Below are 19,846 nucleotides of genomic sequence, written 5' to 3'. Positions count from 1 at the left end.
CTAAACTTAAACCAAAACTTAACAGTAACCTTAGCCCTTATTTGAGTCATAACCCTAACCCTGACTCATATCCTAAAACTAACCCTAGCTCTAAATATCACCCTAACCTTAAACTTAACCCTAACACTAAAACTACCCTAACCCTAACCCTAAAACTAACCCTAATTGTAACCCTAGTTCTTATATTAGTGATTGCCCTAACACTACTCCTAACCCTAACACAAAAGTAGCCCTAATATGAACCCTAAATCTAACTTTAACACTAAGCCTACCCTAACTCAAGTCTTAACTCTAACCCTGACTCATATCCTAACACTCACCCTAGCTCTAAACACCCTCCTAACCTTAAACTGAAACCTAAAATTAAACCTATTCCTAATGCGAGTCTTAACTCTAACCCTGACCCTGACTCATATCCTAACACTAACCCTAGCTCTAAATATCATCCTAACCTTAAACCTAACCCTAACACTAGACCTACCCCTACCTCTAACCCTAAAACTAATCCTCAGTGTAATCCTAGTTCTTACATTAGCCATTGCCCTAACATTAGCTCTAACCCTAACACAAAAACTAGCCCTAATCTGAGCCCTAAACCTAGATTTAACCCTAACACTAGCCCTAACCCTAGCTCTAAGGCTATCTCTTACCCTATGAATAACCCTAACCCTAATGGTAGCCCTAGACCTATGCCTAATCTTTAGGCTAACCAAATACTAACCTTATTAATAGTCCTGACCCTAGCCCTCATTCTAGCTCTAATATTATCCCAAACCTGAATGCTAACCCTGAACCTTATCCTGACGCTAACACAAACCCTAGTTCTAAACCTGAACCTAACACTAGACTAAAACCTAACCCTAGCCCTGGACATAAACCTAATCTTAAATATAGCCTTAACTCTAGCCATAAACCTAAACAAAAACCTACTCTTAGGCCTAACAATAACCCTTACCCTAACACAAACACTAACCCTACCCCTAGACGTAAACCTAGTCCTACTTCTGGCTGTAACCCTAACTTGAACTCTATCCCAAACACTGACTCTGCCTTTAACAGTAAACCTATTTCTAAACCTGAACCTAACTGAAAATCTACACCTAACATTAGACCCTGGCATAACCCTAACCATAAAACTAGCCCTAATCATAAACCTGGCTCTTACATTACCCACAGCTTTAACCCTAGGGCTAAACTTAACACAAAAGATAGAGCCAATCCTAGACCTTAACCTAGACTTAAGCATAACCCTAACCCTAACCCTAGCCTTAACTCAAACCGAAACCTCACCTTAATCCTAACCCTAGCTCAAAACCTAACCCTAGATCAAAACCTAACCCTTAGTATAAACATAAACCTAGAACTGTCCCTGAATCTAAACTTAAACCTAGTCCTAATCCTAACCTTAAACCTAGACCTAAACCTAGCTCTAAACCTACCCATTACCCTAAATCTAACCCTAACCCCAATTGTAAACCTAGTCTTAACCCTAAACATAATCTTAAACCTAAAAAGAAAACTAACCCTAGTCCTAACCCTAAACTGATACTCACTATAGCCCTAAGCATAGATCAAACAATAACCCTTACCATAAACCTAAACATAACCATAGACCTAACCCTAACCATAAACTTAAATATAACCCTGTTCCTAACCCTAAACTACATCTAGCCATATTTATTACCCTAATCCTAACCCTAAACTTAATTATAACCATTCCCCTAACTAACCCTATACTTATCATAATCCTATCCCTAAACATAACCCTGAACCTAATCCTTGGTCTAACCATAATCATATCTCAGAACCGAACACTAACACTAACCCTAACCCTAGTTCTAACCCTACCCTAACACTAACTCAAGACCTAATCCTAACCATAAATCTATGTGGGGAGCCATTCTGACATGTGATTGGGTGACTCCCGTTAAGGGCCTGAGGCGCTTTGGCTCTGTTGAAGCTTTCCTGACCCTTTCCTGATGAGAGAGCCCATCCGTGTGGGGGTGTGCCTGACCACTGACCCCGGGGACCCAATCACTGACCCTGACCTTGGAGTGCAGCCCCCCCTCAACCTTCATTGGTTGGAATTCTCCCCTGAATCTCTTGTTCCCCAAATAAAAGGCTACTCCCCGGCGTGTTCACTCTCTCTCTCTCCTGCTAGCCCTGAGTAATCCTCGCTGCCCTGCTGGGCGGCTAGAGGTGGGAACTAGAGAGGTGAGCCATCTCGGACCTAGCAATATAAATAAGGTAACTGTTCTGTGTGTTTTATTTTGATCTCTTCTAACTAACTTTATGCCTAGAACCTCATTAATGAAACCACTGCGCAGGCCGCGTGGTAGAATTGGCGCCCAACGTGGGGCATTCTAGATTAGTTAGATTGAGTGGGAGCGCACGCTAAAAAGATAAGAAAAAAAATAAAGATAAAGAAAGATAAGGAAAAAATAAAGATAAAGGAAGATAAGGAATAAAAATAAAGATAAAGGAAGAGGTGACAATTGGGTCACAAAAGTACCTAGAGATATTGAAGGAAAGAGACGTTAAATTACTTAAAATGAAAATTCTACTTCTACGGATAAGGAAATGTATCTGACTATTTTAGACAGTATAATTAATCAAAAAGGAAAACAGATAAAGAAAACTCAGTTATTACAATTCTTAAAGGTTGTAGGTGAATATTGTCCTTGGTTTTGTGACCAAGAGTCTCCAAATTTACTTACTTGGGAGAAATTAGGAAGGAAGTTACAGAGAGTCTGTCTTTCTAATGAAATACCTGGAAACATAGAAAATATACAGAAAACTTGGACGGCCCTAGAAGTTTGTCTTTTTGAATATATGGGCCAAAGTTCGTGGCCCCCTGAAGACCTTTTAAAGGGCATTCAAGGAGCTGTTAGGTCTATTCAAATGGAAAATCAGCCTGAGGCTAAGTTAATTCCCTTTCCCTTGAGCCATTTAAAAACAAAGGCACTAGGGGCCAAGCCCCATGCGAAGGATTCAGATGGCGCGGATCAGCCCGCCTTCTCTCCGCCATCGTTCCCTCCTAGCGGGAGCCCGGGAATTCCAGGAGAGGTCGCACAGTGTGACGTCACTGGCGCCGACCAGGACAGTCTGCGATTTTATCGGGACAGGGACAGAGATCACAGACAGTTTTTTTAGGACCTTCAAAGACAGTTGAATTAGATCCTAAAACGGGGCTGGAACAAATCCCTACTGGATTTTTGGGCTGCTTCCTGATAATACTGTAGGTTTTATTTTGGGACGTAATGAATTAAAGGGAGCCATTGAGGTAATACCTGGTGTGATAGATTCACAATTTAAAGGATAGTTATATGTTACTGTAAAATCCAATTATGGCCTAAGGCTCACCCCAAAGTATATTTTTGCTCAATTAATATTATTGCCTTGTGTCTCAGAAAGGCACCTGCCGGTAGATTCAGTTTCTAAACCGCCAGACAGAGTATACTGGTCCCAGTTAATATGACAAAAATGCCCTTTATTAAAACTTAAAATTAATAATAAAAATTTCCTAGGTATAATAGACACAAAGGCTGATATCTCAGTATGGTCCAGTAGGTTTTGGCCTAGGAACTGGCCTTTACATGTAGCACCAGCTAACCTAGAGGGAATAGGACAGGTTTCACAGCCTACTCAAAGTGCCAACTATCTCCGTTGGGAAGATTCTGATGGGAACAGTGGAGTATTTAAGCCTTATGTATTAGAGTCTTTACCAGCTAACCTATGGGGAAGAGATATTTTAGCCAAAATGGGATTGTTATTAGTTACTCCAAATTCTATAAGGTCAGTTGAGGAAGTTAATCAGAGGTATTTTCCTGGAGATGATAAGGAGACCTTTCAGGAAGAATATCTGTTTACAAGCCAGTCTCCACGACAAAGATTAGTAAATACTCCAGACCAAAAATTTTACTAGGGGCCCTGAGTACTTCCCCGATCCCTAAGACAGCTAAAAAAATCACGTGGCTCACAGAGGAGCCTATATGGATTTCTCAGTGGCCCATCTCAGGGGAAAAGCTTAAAATAATTCATAGATTAGTTAAGGAACAACTTCAGGCTGGTCATATTGAACCAACACTTAGTCCTTGGAACACCCCTATTTTTGTTATTAAGAAAAAGTCAGGAAACTGGAGATTACTACAGGATTTAACGACAATAAATCAGACAATTCAGCCTATGGGATCATTACAGCCAGAACTTCCCTCCCCCACAGCCATTCCTTTAGATTATAGCTTGATGGTAATAGATTTAAAAGACTGTTTTTTCTCTATAAGGTTACATCCTGAAAATTGTGAAAGATTTGCTTTCACTGTCCCAACAATTAATTTTAAGAAACCTGTTAAAAGATATTGCTGGAAGGTACTTCCCCAGGGAATGCGTAATAGTCCTACATTGTGCCAAAAATATGTTGATCAGGCGATAGATCCCATAAGAAATAGTTTTCCTGATACATATATTATTCATTTTATAGATGATATATTATTGGCTCATGCTAATCCAGAAGTACTTTCAGAAATTTTTACTCAGTTAGAGACTTCACTTACAGCAATGGGTTTATGTATAGCTCCTCAAAAAATTCAAAAGGTATCTCCTTTTCAATATCTAGGTCAGATAATTCAAGGACGTACAGTCCATCCTCAAAATCTTCAGATAAGAGTTAAAGAGTTACATACCCTTAATGACTTTCAAAAACTATTAGGAGATATTAACTGGCTAAGACCATCGTTAAAATTAACTACTTCTGAGTTAAGTCCTTTATTTCAGATATTACAAGGAAATCCTTCTCCAACCTCTCCACGTCAACTAACCTTAGAGGCCAAAACAGCCTTGAGAAAAGTTGAAATTGCAATTAAAAATACACAACTTACTAGAATAGATCCTAAAGAAATAGTGTATTTATTAATATTCCCAACTGAACATACCCCAACAGGAGCCATATGGCAAAGATTAGGAGTTATTGAGTGGATTTATTTATCCCACTCCCCTCAAAAAACATTAATTCCTTTTCATGATTCTATAGCTCAATTAGTAATTAAAGGTAAAACTAAGATTTTTACAATTAATTGGATCTGAGCCTGATATCATAATTATTCCATTTTCTGTTCAACAGACTAATTGGCTTTTTCAAACTTCTAGCTCATGGCAGATAGCCTTTGCAGATTTTCATGGACAGATAGATAGCCATTATCCTCGTGATAAGATTGTACAATTTGAATCATTAACGTCACTTATTTTTCCAAAAATTGTACGTTCTTATCCAATAGAGGAAGCTTTATCGGTGTTCACGGATGGTTCCAACTCCGGTAAGGCAGGTTTCTTCAGCCGTGTTCACACAGAGGTAATACAAACTTCTTATACTTCTGCCTAAAGAGCAGAGCTTCAAGCTCTGATTTATGCCTTAGATTATTTTTCAAATGAGCCTATTAATATCTATTCTGACAGCTTGTATGCAGTCGGAGTTACCAAAAATATTGAAACCTCAGTTATTGGGTTTACTTCATCACAGGAGTTATTTAAATTATTTCATAATTTACAAAAGACAGTATTAATGCGAAAGTACCCATGTTTCATAGGACACATCCATGCCCATACTAATCTTCCTGGACCTCTAGTTTCAGGTAATGACAAAATTGATAAGTTAGTAACTTTTTGTCAACAGATGTCTTCGTATGACTGTGCACTAGCTTCCCATTCCTTGCATCATCAAAATGCTTCTAGCTTACGTAAAAAATTTAATATTACCAGAAAACAAGCTCGTCAGATTGTAAGCCAATGCCCTAAGTGTGTTATTCACACTCCATCTCTGCCATCAGGGGTAAACCCCCGTAGATTAAAACCAAATCAAATATGACAAATGGATGTAACTCATATTCCTCAATTTAGTAAACAATGTTATGTGCATGTCATAGTGGACACTTATTCATACTTATTCTAGATTTTTTTTTACTACAGCACATACTAAGGAAAATACTCAACATGTAATTTCTCATTGCTTAACAGCTTTTTCCGTTTTAGGGTGTCCTATGCAGATTTAAACAGATAATGCTCCAGCTTATGTAAGCTCTTCTTTTCAACAATTTTGCCAAGAGTTTAAAATTAATCATAAAACAGAAATTCCTTATAACCCCCAAGGTCAAGCCATTGTGGAACGAGCTCATTTATCTATTAAACTTCAATTACAAAAATTAAAAAGGGGGAATAAGATTGTGACTCCCCAAAATAGCCTTAATCATGCCTTATTTGTTTTAAATTTTTTAAACTGTGACACAGAAGGTCACACTGCTGCTGAGAGGCAAATGTCTCCCTCAGTAACAGGCCCCTTAGGCAGAGTTCTGTGGAAAGATTTACAGACTGGTCAGTGGAAGGGCCCAGACCCGGTAATAATGTGGGGAAAGGGTCATGCTTGTATCTTTCCCTAAGGTGCTTTCCGTCCTATTTGGGTGCCTGAACGTGCTATCAGACATGGAGGAGATAGAACCCAGATTCAAGCAACTGAGGATCAACCCAGAGGAGCCACTACCCAGAAGGAGGAGATATCGGAAAAAGATGAAGAAAAACCAGATTGAACCAGCCAAAAAGCTGATTTCGTGGAAAGATGTGAAGAAGCTAACAACCCAGGCTTCCCAAATACTTCGACGCCTAGGAAAGAACAGGACCCCAGTCTTGATGGTAGCGACAGTAATTGCCCTACTGGGCTGTTAGGTAAAAGGGAATCAAGTAGACACTTATTGGACATATTTCCCAGATCCACCCCTAGTACACCCAGCTGTGTGGACTGGAGAATCTATTCCAGTATTTACTAATGACTCATTCATGATGGGAGGATTTACAGATACTCATATTACTCCCAATCATGTGACTAGATTTAATTATTCTGGCTACAGTGCCCAATTACCTTTGTGTTGGGCACATGATAAACATGCTGGCTGTCTGAAAGTATCATTTGAAGAAAAGACAGCGATCAGTAAATCTAGACTGACAAATAATTCTATTTATGGGGACTTAAAACCTAATACTAGATCAGTAATTAAGATGGGACTTTCCCATAACAAGCCAGTCATTTCTACAAAACCTCCACCGATACCCCACTGTCCAAATAGTTCTACAATTGAAATTGGCACCTTTCCTAAATGGATAGATTGTGTAAATACCTTTCCTGTACAACATAAGGTATCTAAAGATAGTGGGTATATTTTAGACTGGTCTCCAAAAATTGATAAGAGACAATTACGAAGAAATTCTGCTATGACACCTGCAGGATTTGTTAGTAATATTTTGACTTATAGTGAAGGAGGTGTTCAAAAATATATTTGGCATTTAATTGCTGCCTCAGAGTATTTACATTTTACAGATAAACCTTTACCAAAATTTGTCGGCAAGAACTGTAAAGAGGGATCTTGCTATGGCTTAAGAGCCTGTGTCCAATCTCCTTATGTTTTAATTATTGGAAATGTAAAAGTTAAATGGATGGAAGACAGATATGTTGTTACTTGTAATAAGTGCAACCTAACTAATTGTATTTCTAGGTATAATGGAGGAAAAGGAGTGCTGATACTTCATCAGCCCTCTTTTGTTTTATTACCTGCTAATATTTCAGAGCCATGGTATGCTGATGCTGGTTTACAAGTCTTGCAGCAAATTCATGCCCAGCTAACAAGACCTAAATGTGCTATTGGAGTCATAATTGTTGGTGTCTTAGCACTGGTCTCATTTATTGCCTCAACTGTCTCTGCATCTCTGACATTGTCTCAGAATATTTAGCATGCAAAATTTCTTAATAATTTAGCTCAAAATACTTCCAAGGCTCTGCGTAATCAAGTAAATATTGATGAAAGGATTGAGACTAAATTAAACGCCTTAGAGGCGACTGTTATAAACATAGGTAATGAACTTTCAGCCTTAAAATTTAAGGAAAGGCTTAAATGCCATGCTAATTATAAGTATGTATGTGTTACAGCTGCCAAGTACAATGCTTCTCTGTGGAATTGGGAGAAGGTTAAAAACCATTTATTAGGTATTTGGCAAAATAGTAATAATAGCTTGGATATTCTGGAACTTCATCACCATATCCAAGACATTCAAAATAATAGAGCTGATTTTTCAGATCCTTCTTCTTTGGCTAACCAAATATTGAAGGAGTTAAATGGATTCAACCCTGGAAATATTCTTAAACACTCCGCTTGGTACATTATTGGATTATTCTCCTTGCTGTTAATTCTCTTTTGTATTGTAACCATAGGATGGTGATTCTTCCAATCAAGAATCCAGGAACTCCAGAGAGTGAACTGCCGCCTCATTGTTAAGAAAAGAAAGGGGGAATATGTGGGGAGCCATTCTGACACGTGATTGGGTGACTCCCGTTAAGGGCCTGAGGCGCTTTGGCTCTGTTGAAGCATTCCCGACCCTTTCCTGATGAGAGAGCCCATCCGTGTGGGGGTGTGCCTGACCACTGACCCCGGGGACCCAATCACTGACCCTGACCTTGGAGTGCTGCCCCCCCTCAACCTTCATTGGATGGAATTCTCCCCTGAATCTCTTGTTCCCCAAATAAAAGGCTACTCCCCGGCGTGTTCACTCTCTCTCTCTCCTGCTAGCCCTGAGTAATCCTCGCTGCCCTGCTGGGCGGCTAGAGGTGGGAACCAGAGAGGTGAGCCAACTCGGACCTAGCAATATAAATAAGGTAACTGGTCTGTGTGTTTTATTTCGATCTCTTCTAACTAACTTTATGCCTAGAAACTCATTAATGAAACCACTGCACAGACCTCGTGGTAGAAATCTAGCTATAAAGTTAGCTGTAACTGTATCTATTACCCTAATCATAACCCACAGCCTAATGCTAATTCTAACCCTATTCAAGACCTAATACTAACCATAACCCTTGCCCTAAACTTAATTCTAACTCTATACATTATGCTAAACATAACCCTTTTCCTACTACTAACCCTAGGCCTAACCCTAAACCTATCACTATCCCAACCCTATCAATTACCATAAAGTTAAACTGAACCCTAAATCTAACCCTATCATTACCCTAACTGTAACTGTAATGCTAATTTGAGCCCCAAACCTAAACGCAAACCTAAAAGAAACATTAACCATAACCTGACCCTAATGATTCCCCTAACTCTAACCTGAACCTTACCCTAAACCTAATCCTTACATTAGACCTAACCAAAACCTAATCCTAAAACTATCCATAACCATAACCCTAGACCTGACATTAGCCCTATATATAATCCTAGCCTTAACCCAGACACAAACGCTAGCCCATATTAGCACTAAACATTGCCTTAATCATAAGCCTAACCTTAAACCTAGGCCTAAATTAAAATCAACCCTATCCTTAATCTTAGACGTTACTTAGCCCTATCCTAACCTTAATCCTAACCCTAGACCTAAAACTCAGTCTAACTCTCTCCCTAGCCCTAAAACTAGTTCTCACCCTATCCCTTACTGGAACTCTAAACCTAGTCCTAACCCTAGGCCTACCCTAGCCATTTCTTTATCCCTAGTCCTAACCCTAGATCTAACCTTAACTCAAAATCTAACCCTAATGCAAAGCCTAAGCCTAAACCTAACACTAACCCTTATCCTAACCCTAATGCTACTCCTAAAACAAGCCCTAACTCTAGCTCTAGCCAAAATACAAAACCATGGCATATTCCTAACCCTAACCTTAACCTAAACCAAAACATAACCCTACACATAGCCCTAACCCTAGCCCTAATTCTAGTTTTAAGCAAAACCCTAAAACTAACCCTAACCCTGACTCTGATGCTAACACTAACCCTAGCTTTAAACATCACCCTAAACATCACCCTAAACATAACACTAGCCCTAGCCCTAACCCTAACCCTAATCCTAAAACAATCACTAATTGTAACCCTAGTACTTAAATTAGCCATAACCCTAACCCTAGCCCTAACTTAACCCAAAACCTAGCCTAATCTGAGCCCTAAACTGAATTTTAACCCGAACCTAAACCCTAACCCTGAATCTAGCACTAATATTTAACCATAAACGTAGCTCTAACCCTAGGTCTAACCTTATCCATTACCCTAACCATAATTCTAACCCTAATGCTAACCTAGACCTAAACTTTACCATATGCCTATTCCTAAACCTATCCATTACCCTGAACCTAACTTGAAAACTATACCTAACTGTATTATTACCCTAATCCTAACCCTATTCTAATCTGAGCCCTAAATTTAAACCTTAACCTATCCCAAACACTAATCATAACCCTGACCCAAACAATACCCTTAGCTCTAAACCTGAACCTAACCCTAAACCTAACACTTACACTACATCTAACCTAATCTTAATACTATCTTTAACTGTAAAGCTGGACCTGAAATTGGCCCTAACCCTAATCCTAGCCCTAAACGTAGCCTTAATCCTAACCCAAATGATAACCCAAGGTTTAACCCTAATTCTAACACTCGCCCTATCCCTAAAACTACCTATAACCCAATCCCTTACCTTAAACCTAACCATAATCTTAAACCTAACCATATCCCTTGGCATTACCCTAGACCTAATGCTAACATTAAGCCTTGCACTAACCCTAATTTAGTCCTATCCTAACACTAAAACTAGCCTTAAGCCTAACTCTAAGTCTTGCCCTAGCCCTATCCCTAGTTTTATCCGTAGCCCTAGCCCAACCCTGGATCTAAACCTAACTCTAAATTTAAACCTATCTCTAAATTTAACCATAACCATAATCCTAAAACAAACCCTAACACTAGCCCAAACAATAATGATTATCCTAAAACTTACCTTACCCCTAGCCCTAGACTTAAAAATAAATGAAGCCATATCCCTAACCCTAACCCTTAACCTAAACCAAATCATAAACCTACATCCAGTCCTAACCCTAACTCTAAAAGTAACTGTGACCCTGACACTGATCCTAACACTAACCCTAGCTCTAAACATCACCTTAATCTTAAATTAACCCTAACATCACACCTAGCCTTAACCCTAACCCTAAAACTAGCCCTAATTGTAACCCAAGTTCATACATTAGTTGTTGTCATAACTGTAGTCCTAACCCTAACACAAATCCTACCCCTAATTCTAATCCTAACCCTAGCTTAAACCCTAATCTTAACCCCAACACTAGCCCTTATCCTAACCCTAGCCTTAGCTCTAAACCTAGCTCTAAACCTATCCCTTACCCTAAGCCAAACACTAAACCAAATGCTAACCAATAGTCCTAACCCTATTCCTTAGCCTAACTTAAAGACTAACAGTATTACTAGTTCTAACCCTAGCCATCATTCTAGTTCTAATGCTAACCTTGACCCTTATTCTGATCCTAACAGTAACCCTAGGTCTAAATGTGACCCTAACCCTAAACCAAACCCTAACACTTGCCCTACCGGTAAACCTATATGTATACCTAACACTAACATAGATCTAGACCCCAAACTAATCCTAAATATAGGTATATTTCTAGCCCTAGACCTAAACAAAATCTTAGCTCTAGCCCTAACAATAACCCTTAACCTAAATTAAATACTTTCCTTACCCATAGACCTAACACTAGTCCTAATTCTGGCTCTAACCCTAATTCTAATCCTATCCAGAACACTGACACTGACCCTAACATTAACCTATCTCTAAACCTGACCCTAACCCAAAACCTAGTCCTAACACTAGACCTAGCCATAACCCTAACCTTAATACTAGCCCTAAACATAACCCTAGCCCTAACCCTATTTTAACTCTAATCTTAACCCTAACAGTAGCCCTAACCCTAACCATAGTTTTAACCCTAGCCCTAAACCTAACACAAAAGGTAGCCATAATCCTAGGCCTAAACTTAGACCTAAGTATAACCCTAACCCTAACCTTAGCCCTAACACTAACCCTTGCCTTACAACTAACCCTAGCTCAATGCCAAACCCTTACCATAAACATTACCCTAGCCCTATCCTAAACCATAATCCTATCCCTAGCTTTTATCCTAACCTTAATTCTAGCTCAAACTTTAGTTCTAACCGTGTCAATTACCCTAACCCTAACCCCAACCCTAATTGTAACCCTATCCCTAACACTAAAATTAACCCTAATCATAAATGTGTCCCAAGACTTAACCATAAACCGAAACCTCACCATAGCCCTAACTCTAGCTGAAACACTAAGCCTTACACTAAACCAAACCCTAAGACTAGCCCAAATCCATACTATAACCCTAACTCTAACCCTAAATCTAACATTATCTATTACACTAAACCTAACCCTAACTCTAATAAAATCTCTATCCATATCCCACACCCTAAAACAACCCTAACCATAAACATTTCCCTAGACCTAAATGTGAAACTAAACCTTGCCCTAGTCATTACCCTAGCTCAAACACTAACCTTTACCCTAACCTAACCATAACACTAGCCCTAAACCTAACACTTGCCATAAACAAAACCTAGCCTTATCCCTAAACCTAACTCTAATTTTAGACTTAATCCAAACCATAACCTATCTCTAACCCTAGCTCTAAATCTATCCATTAACCCAAATCTAATGTTAACCTTAACCCTATTGCTAAACCTAACCCATTCATTACCCTAAACCTTAACTGAAACCTAAACCTAACCATATTCATTACCCTAACTCTAAGACTAAACCTATTACTAATTAAAGTCCTAACACTAAACTTTGACCTAAACCAAATGCTAACTATGACCATGGCCCTAATAATACCCCCAACTCTAAACATGACCCTTACCCTAAACATAGTTCTGACACTAGACCTAGCCATAAACTAACCCTAAATCTATCGTTAATCATAACCTTAGATGTGATATTAGCCCTAACCCTTGTTCTAGCCCTGAACCTAACAGAAACCCTAGCCCTAAACCTAGCCTTAATCCTAATGTAAACACTAACTCTAGCCCTAATCCTAATTCTAACCCTCACCCTAGCCCTAAAGCTAGCTATAACCCCATCCATTCCCTTAAACTTAATCCTAAACCCAATACTAATTCTAAACCTAGCTCTACCCCTAGGCCTCACCCTAACACACTAACTCTAGCCCTAATCCTAGCCATAATTTAGCTTTAACACTAAATCTAATGCTAAGCCTAGTCCTAAATCGAAATCTAACTCTCATCCTAGCCATTTCCCTAGTTCTAACCCTATCCCTTACCGTAACACTAACCCTAGCCCCAATCCTAATGCTGGATCTAACCCTAACTTTAAATCCAACCCTAAGCCTAACCCTAAACCTCACCCTAACAATAGCCCTAACCCTAACACTAGCCCTAACCCTAACACTAATTCAAAATCTAGCCCTAACCCTAGCCCTAGTCCTAAAAAATAAAACCAAGCCATAGCTCTAACCATAACCCTAACCCATAGACTCAAGATGAATTGAAACCTTAAAACAACAAACTCTTCCTGACTGTGAAACTTGAACTGAGAAGGCCCAACCTGGGAAACATGGTGATGCTAGGTAAAAGATGAATTCTGACAGGTATCAAAGAAATTTGAACAAAACTAACTCTAACCCAAACATTAGTTCTAACCCTAGCCCTAACCCTAATCCTAAAACTAAAGTTTCCTGTTTATAGAGCTTGATCATAAATGTCAAAAACTTGGGATGCCTAGTTGGACAAGGTAACAGATGAATCCTGCCCAATATCAAAAATTCTGACCAACAATTGGGGAAGGTGTTTCAGTACATGCCTATTTCCCCTGTCTTCTCCTAAAGTGCTCTAGGATAAATTTTTTTTTTTCATATTTTGGCTTAAGGTACATTCACAAGGAACAAACTAGAGCATGCCCACAGCGAAGTGATTGAGTGTGTGAAGTTTCATGCAGCTAGTACCAACCCTGTTTGATTTCCACCTCCATTTTCGTGCACACCTATAGTCCATATTGTAGTGAAAACTAAAAATTCAAACATTTCCTGACACTGAACCAATGAACCTTGAAGGCCCAAACTTGGGAAGCCTACTAAGGTTGGTCAAAGATAAATCCTGTACAGTATCAAAGTAATCTGACTAAAAAAATTCGAAGCTTTTTCAGTACATGTGTAGTTTGGTTGCTCCTAAAGCACTCAGAGATAAAGCTGCTCTTTCCTACTTCCACTTTGGGATACTTCACAGGAAATAAACCAGAGAATGCTCACTGAGAAAGGATTGAGTGTGTAAAATTTCAAGCAGCTAGCACAAACTCTGTTTGATTTCCAGCTTCATTTCCATTCACCCATATAGGGCAAAAAGAAGAGAAATGTGAAAATTGAAACTGTTCCTGAGAGGAAACCCTTTTACGCAGGAGGCGCAAATATTTGGGGTATAGTAGAAATAAGAAAATGGTGAATCCTGCCCAGTATCATAGAAATTTATTAAAAAACTAAGTCTAACCCTAACACCAGGTCTAAAACTAGTCCTAAACCTAAGTCTAATGCTAAACCTAATCTGGTTAGAGAACATTTGATCATAGAAGTTTTTAAATTGGAGAGTCTAGTGGGGCTAGCTTATAGATTAATCATCAGCAGTTTCAAAGATTTCTGACAAAATAATTGGGGGAGCTATTTTGGTACATGCATATTTCCCTGTTTTCTCCTAAAGTGTTCTCTGATAAATTTGTATTGTATGCTTCAGCTTATTACTAATTTCAAAAGGAACAAACCAGAGAGTGCCCACAGAGAATTGAAGAAGTGTGTGAAGTTTCAAGCAGTTAGCAGCAACTTTGTTTGATTTCCAGCTCCATGTCCATTTACCCATGTAGGTAAAAATGAAGTGAATCCATAAAATAAAAATTGTACCTGTCAGCAAAGAATTGAAACAAGAAGGCCAAAACCTGGGGAACATAGTAAGGCTAGTATCCTTCCCAGTCTCAAACAAATTTGAACAAGACAAACTCTAACCCTAACACTAGACCTAACTCTAACCTAACCTGTTTAGAGAAATTTTGATCATAGAAGTCTCAAAGTTGAGAAGCCTAGTGGGAAAAGCTAACAGATGAATCCTGCCAAGTATCAAAGAAATATGACGAAATGCTTGGGGGAGGTAGTTCAGTACATCATATTTTCCTGCTGTCTCCTAAAATGTTCTCGCATAGTGTTTTTGCATTCTTCATATTTGGGATACTTTCACAAGGATAAAACCAGAGCATCCTCACAGAGAACTGATTGAGTGTGTGAAGTTTTAAGCAGCTAGAAAAAACCCTGTTTGATTTCCAGCTCCATTTTCATTTACCCATATAGGTCATAATAAGTGAAACCTTAAAAGAAAAACTGAAATACTGACAGCAAACCAGTGAACCTAGAAGCCCCATACCTGGGGAACATACTAAGGCTAGGTAAAAGATAAATCCTGCCTAGTATCAAAGAAATTTGAACAAAACGACTGTAAACCTAACACTAAATCTATCCTTAATCCTAACCCTACAGCTCACCTTAGCCTGTTTAGAGAACCTTTGATGATAGAAGTCTCATACTAAGGGAGCCAAGAGGGATAAGTTAACAGATGAAACCTGACAGTATCAAAGAAATCTGAACAAATAATTGGGGGAAGTGTTTCAGTACATGCATATTTCCTAGATTTCTCAAAAAAGTCTAAGGGATAAAGTTGCTTTGCATATTTAAGCTGAGGGCAACATTCAAAAGGAACAAACCAGAGAGTGCCCACAAAGAACTGATTGTGTGCAGTTTCAAGCAGCTAGCACCATCCCTGTTTGATTTCCTGCTCCATTTCTCTTCAACAAAAGAGTTCAAAATAAAGTGAAACCTTAAAATACAAACTCTTCCTGACAGCGAACCATTGAACCGAGAAGGCCCAAACACCAGGGAACATTGTGAGGCTAGGTAAAAGATGAATCCTGCCCAGTATCAAACATACATGAACAAAACTGACTCTAACTCTAACACTATGTTTAAACGTAGCCCTTACCCTAAGCATAAACCTAACCCTAATCTGTTTAGAGAACCTTTTATCATAGAATTTCCAAATTAAGGGAGCCTAGTGGGGTAAGCTAACAGATGAATCCTGTGGAGTATCAAAGAAGTCTGACAAAATAATTTGGAGAGGTAGTTCAGTACATGTATATTTCCCTGTTGTCTCCAACAGTACTTTCAGATAAAAATGTTTTTGCATATCAGCTTTGGGAAACTTTCACAAGGAAGAAACCAGAGTGCCCACATAGAACTGATTAAGTGTGTGTAGTTTTAGGCAGCGTGCACCAACCCTGTTTGATTTCAAGTTCCATTTTTATTTACCTGTATAGGTCAAAATGAAGGAAACCTGAAAATACAAACTGTTCCTGACAGCAAACCATTGAAGGGATAAGGCCCAAACCTGGGTAAAATAGTAAGGCTAGGTAAAAGAAGAATTATGCCAATAATCAAATGAATTTGAACAAAACTCACTCTAACTCTAACACTAGATCTAACCCAACCCTAACCTAATTATAACCAAACTTGGGGAGCCTAGAGGCACAACTTAACAGATGAATCATGTTCAGTATCAAAGAAATTTGATGAAAAGTTGGGGGAGGTATTTCAGTATATTCGTATTTCCCTGTTTTTTTTTTTTTTTAAAGTGCTCATGGATAAATTGTTTTTCATGCTTCACCTTAAGGTACTTTCACAAAGAAAAACCAAAGAGTGCCCACAGAAACCTGATTGAGTGTGTGAAGTTTGATGCAGCTAGCACCAACACTGTTTGATTTCCAGCTCCATTTCATTCACACCTATAGGCCATGATGATGTGAAAACTAAAAATTCAAACTGTTACTGACACAGAACCTTTGTACCTTGAAAGCCCAAACATGGCGATCCTACTAAGGCTAGGTCAAGGATGAATCCTGTATGGTATCAAATTAATCCATCCAAATATTTGAAGCTCTTTCAGTACATGAGTATTCTGCTTGCTCCTAAAGCACTCAGAGATAAAGCGGTTCTTTCCTACTTCATCTTAGGGCTAATTCCATGGCAAACACCAGATTATGGTCACTGAAAATTGATGGAGTGTGTGAAGTTTCAAGCAGCTAGCCCAAACCCTGTTTGATTTCCAGCTTCATTTTCATTCACCCCTATATGGCAAAAAGAAGAGAAACATGAAAATTGAACCTGTTCCTGATGGCAAACCCTTTATGTAGGAAGCCCAAACATTTGAAATAGAGTCAAAATAGGAAAAAGATGAATCCTGCCTAGTATCATAGAAATTTGTAAACAAAACTAACTCTTACCTTAACATTAGGTCTAATCCTAATCCTAACACTTATCCTAACACTAACTTTAACCTGTTTAGGGTCCCTTTGATACTAGAAATCCCACACTTGGGAAGCCAAGGAGGGTAGGCTAACAGATGAATCTTTCACAATATCAAAGAAATCTTACCAAATAATTGGGAAGGTAGTTCAGTACATGCATATTTCCCTGTATTATCCTAAAGTGCTCTCACATAAAGTTGCTTTGCATGCTTCAGCTTAGGGCTACTTTTACAAGGAATAAACCAGAGAATGCCCATAGAAAACTGATTGAGTGTGTGAGGTTTGAAGTAGCTAGCACCAACCCTGTTGGATTTCCAGCTCCATTTCCATTTACACGCATAGGTCAAAATGAAATGAAAACTAAAAATACAAACTGTTCACGAAAGCAAATCCTTGACCCAAGAGGCCCAAACCAAAAGAATATAGGAAGGCTAGGTAAAAGTTGAATCCTGCCAAGTATCAAAGATATTTGAATAAAACTAAATCTAACAAAACACTAGCTGTTATCCTAGACCTAACCTAATACTAAATATAACCTAACCTGTTTAGAAAACCATTGATCATAATAGTCCCAAATAAAGGAGCCCAGTGGGGCAAGACAACAGATGAGTCCTGTGCAGTATCAAAGAAATCTTATAAAATAATTGGGTGAGGCATTTTAGTACGTGCATTTTCCCCATATTCTTTTAATGTGCTCTGGGATAAATTATTTTTTCATGCTTCAGCTTAAGGTACTTTCACAAGAAAAAAACCAGAGAGTGCCCACAGAGAGCTGATTGAGTGTGTAAAGTTTCAAGCAGCTAGTACTAACTCTGTTTGATTTCCAGCTCTATTTACATTCACATCTATAGGCCATAATAATGTGAAACCTAAAAGTTCAAACTGTTCCTGACAGTGAACTGGAAACCTTGAAAACTCAAACTTGGGAATACTACTAAGATGAGGAAAAGGATTAATCCTTTACAATATCAAAGTAACCCATGCAAAAAAAAAAAAAAAAAAAAAGAAACGTGCTCCTAAAGTGTTCACAGATAAAGCTGTTTCTTTCTAATTCAGCTTTGGGCTACTGCCACAAGAAAAAAAAAATGAGAGAATGTGCACTGAGAACTGATTGAGTGTGTGAAGTTTCACAGAAGTAGTAAAAACCCTGTTTGAGTCCAACTCATTTCCATTCACCCCTATAGGGCAAAATGAAGTGAAACATGAAAATTAAAACTAGTCATGAGAGCAAACCCTTTTACTAGGAGGCCCAAACTTTGGGAGCATACTAAGAATAGGAAAAAATAAAAAATAAACCCTGCCCAGTATCCAAAAAGTTGAAAAAAAAACTAACTCTAATACTAACACTAGTTTTAACCCTAACGCTAACCATAACCCTAAGCCTATCCTGTTAAGAGAACCTTCGATCATAAAAGTTTTAAACTTGGGGAGACTAGTGCGGCAAGTTTACATATGAATCCTGCACAGTATCAAAGAAATCTGACCAAATAATTGGGGGAGGTATTTCAGTACATGCATGTTGCCCTGTTTTCTCCTAAATTGCTCTTGGATAAAGTTGTTTTGCATGCTTCAGCTTATTGCTACTTTTACAAGGAAGAAACCAGAGAGTGCCTACAGACAACTGATTGAATATGTGAAGTTTCAACCAGCTAGCACCAACCCTCTGATTTCCAGCTCCATTTTCATTTACCCATATAGGTCAAAATGAAGTAAGACATTAAAAACAAACTGTTCCCAACAGCGAACCATTGAACCGAGAAGGCCCCAAACTGGGCACATTCTAAGGCTATTAAAAAGATAAATTTTCCCAGTATCAAAGAAATTTGAACAAAACAAACTCTAACCCTAACACTACCTCTAATGCTAGCCCTAACCCTAACCGTAACACTAACCCTTACCTGTTTAGAGAACCATTGATCCTAGAAGTGTCAACCCTGGGGAGCCTAGTGGAGCAAGCTAGTAGTGTAGTATCAAAGAAATCTAATCAAATTGTTGGGAGATTTATTTCAGTACATACATTTTTCTCTGTTTTACTCCTTAAGGGCTCTCAGAACAGTTTCTTTTGCATGCTTCATTATTGGCCTACCTTCAAAAGAAAAAAAAAAAACAGAAATGATTGTGTAAAGTTTAAAGTACCTTCTGCCAACTCTGTTTGATTTCCAGCTCAATTTTCATTCACATCAATAAGCCATAATGAAGGGAAACCTTAAAATACAAAATGTTCCTGACAGCCAACCATTGAACAAACAAGGCCTAAACCTGTGGAGCATAGTAAGGCTAAGTAAAAGATGAATCCTGCCCAGTATCATAGAAATTTGAAGAAAACTAGGGCCGCATGGGTTCTCTCAGAGCAGGTGGAAGGCTGGGATGTGCAGTTACTCTGGGCACAGAGAGCAATCTCAACCACACAGGCACTCTCTGCACAGATGGAAGGAAGCACAGAACACAGAGGCTTTGCTTTCAGGTCACCAGATTGAGCGCTGGACACAGCACAAGGTCAATCCAGATACACCCACCTCACCAAACACCATACATGGGTAATAGATGGCACCCATCTTGCAAAACCTTACTCGCCATCTATCAGTGGGCATGGCTACCAGCTTGGTTCTTC

This window comes from Spermophilus citellus (assembly GCF_964194105.1).
Source record: "Spermophilus citellus genome assembly, chromosome: 18".
NCBI classification, from domain to species: Eukaryota; Metazoa; Chordata; class Mammalia; order Rodentia; family Sciuridae; genus Spermophilus; species Spermophilus citellus.
Note: the sequence above shows the minus strand (reverse complement) of the source record.